A 2,378-nucleotide genomic window follows, 5' to 3' on the forward strand; every position below is an offset into this window, starting at 1 on the left:
CTCCCTCCCTCCCTTCACCCCCCCCACCCTCTCTGCATATCTGACTATGGGTCTCTGTATTTGTCCCTGTCTGCTGTAAGAGGAAGCCTCTTTGGTAATGGCTGAACAAGACACAGATCTATGAATATAACAGAATGTCATTTTATCACTACATTTTTTTTTTTTTTTTTTTTTTTTTTTTTTGGTTTCAAAATAGAGCTCTGGGTTATCTATCTTATGGCTACAGACATTGGTTGGTTACTCCTTCATACAAGCTTTGTGCCACCGTTGACCTAGGGTATTTTGCCATCAGGACAGATTGCAGATCAAAGTATTTGTGGCTTGGTTGGTGTCTACATTTCTCTTTTGGTTGCCTGTAGAGTATTCTCCATACCGAAGACACTAAACCACTGGGGAGAAGGCTTTGTCAGGCACAGCTAGACTTCCCTCTGTTCATGAGCTGTGCAAGTGTTGTCTTAAGCACTGGGTTCCTGCAATCAGTTTGGGAAGAACAACCTATTGTCTTGGCAACAGCCTGAGTTGTTTGGGGGGTTCCATGGGACCTATTGGCCAACAACTAAATTGGATGTAACCCTGTACTGGTACTGGAAGCTTTGTTTGGTGGCCACAGATGGCCAGTTAAGACTGTCTTTCCCTCATTATTTGGAGACTTTATTAGGATCGCCTTTATATGTTTTAGGATGTTTCCACTGCACTAGGTTTTTATTTCATTCCTCAAATTCTGCTCAATGGTAGCTGTCTCTCCTTGTATTCCCTCCCTCAATACCTCTCCCATCCCCCTCCCAACCTGATCCTCCTGTTCCCATCTGCCCCACTCCCACTCCTAGTCCACTCACAAAATCTATTCCATTCCCCCAGCCTCTTCTTCTACCCTCTCTAAGACTATAGATTGCAGCTTATCATTTTTGTAATGGCTAATACCCACATATTAGTGAATACATATCGTTATTTATGTTTCTGGGTCTGGATTACCTCACTTAGGAAGATTTTTTTTTCTAGTTCGATCCACTTGCCTGCACATTTCATGTTCTCACTTTTTTTTTGACAGCTGAGTAATATTCCATTGTTTAAATGTACCACATTTTATTTATCCATTCTTCATTTTGGGCACACCTAGGTTGTTTCCAGTTTCTGGCCATTATAAACAGCAGCAATGAACATGGTTGTGTAAGTGTCCTTGTGGTATTGAGGACCATCCTTTAGATATATGCCCAAGAGTGGTAGAGCTGGGTCTTGAGGTAGATTGGTTTCTTGTTTCTAAGGAGCTGCCATTTTGATTCTCATGGTGGCTTTACAAGTTTGCAGTCCCACTAGTGATGGATGTGTGTTCACTTGCTCCACATCCTTGTCAGCATGAGCTCTCACTTGCATTATTGATTCTAGACATTCTTCCAGGTGTAAAGTGGAATCTTAAAAGTAGCTTTGATTTGTGTTTCCCTGATGTTTAAGGTGGCTCACGGCCAACCGCGATGAGATTTGACGTCCTCTCCTGGAGTGTCTGAAGACAGCTACAGTGTACTTACATATATAATAAATAAATAAAATCTTTAAAAAAAAGTGTTTCTCAGTCATTTGAGTTTCTTTTATTGAGAAATTTCTGTTTAGATCTCTACCCCATTTTAAAATTGGATTTTTTAGTTTTTTGATGTCTGTTTTCTTAAGTTCTTTATATATTAGTCCTCTATCAGATGCAGAGTTCATAAAATCCTTTTCTCATTCTGTGGACTTCTGCTTTGTCCAAATGGTGGTGTCCTTTGCCTTATAGAAACGTTTCAGTTTCATGAGGTCCCATTTGTTAATTTTTTATCTTAGTGCCTGCACTAAAGGCAACTTGGGAAGTTGTCTTTTGTGCTAATGAGTTCAGAGCTATTTCCCACTTTCTATTCTATCAGGTTCAGGGTATCTGGTTTTAGATTGTGGTCTTTTTGATCCATTTGGAGTTGAGATTCTGTGCATGGTGGGAAACATGGATCTATTTGCATTCTTCTACATTCAGATATCCAGTTTGACCAGTACCATTTGTTGAGGATGCTGGGTTGGTTTTTTTTGTTTTGTTTTGTTTTTTGTTTTTTTCCGATGTGCATTTCTGGGTTCTTTATCAAAGATTATGTATCTGAATTTATGTTTGGGTCTTCAGTTTGATATATTGATCAACATGCCTTTTTATGCTGATCCATGCTGTTTTTATTACTATAGCTTTGTAGAACAACTTGAAATCTAGAATGGTGAGACGTCCTGCAATTCTTATATTGCCTAGGATTGTTTTAGCTATCCTGGGCTTTTTGTATTCATATGAAGCTGAGATTGGTTCTTTCAAGATCTGTGAAGAATTGTGTTGGAATTTGGATGGGGATTGCATTGTATCTGTAGATTGCTTT

The 2,378-nt window shown here is 39.3% G+C and overlaps 1 protein-coding gene across 3 annotated transcripts in view; it reads left to right on the forward strand.

Moving 5' to 3' along the window:
• The window catches only part of LOC116088156 (serine/threonine-protein kinase Sgk3), a 120,002-nt gene that overhangs the window by 69,927 nt on the left and 47,697 nt on the right, over positions 1-2,378 (forward strand). The gene's annotated exons all lie outside the window — the stretch shown is intronic.

Source organism: Mastomys coucha, unplaced genomic scaffold (genome assembly GCF_008632895.1).
Source record: "Mastomys coucha isolate ucsf_1 unplaced genomic scaffold, UCSF_Mcou_1 pScaffold14, whole genome shotgun sequence".
Classification (NCBI taxonomy): Eukaryota; Metazoa; Chordata; class Mammalia; order Rodentia; family Muridae; genus Mastomys; species Mastomys coucha.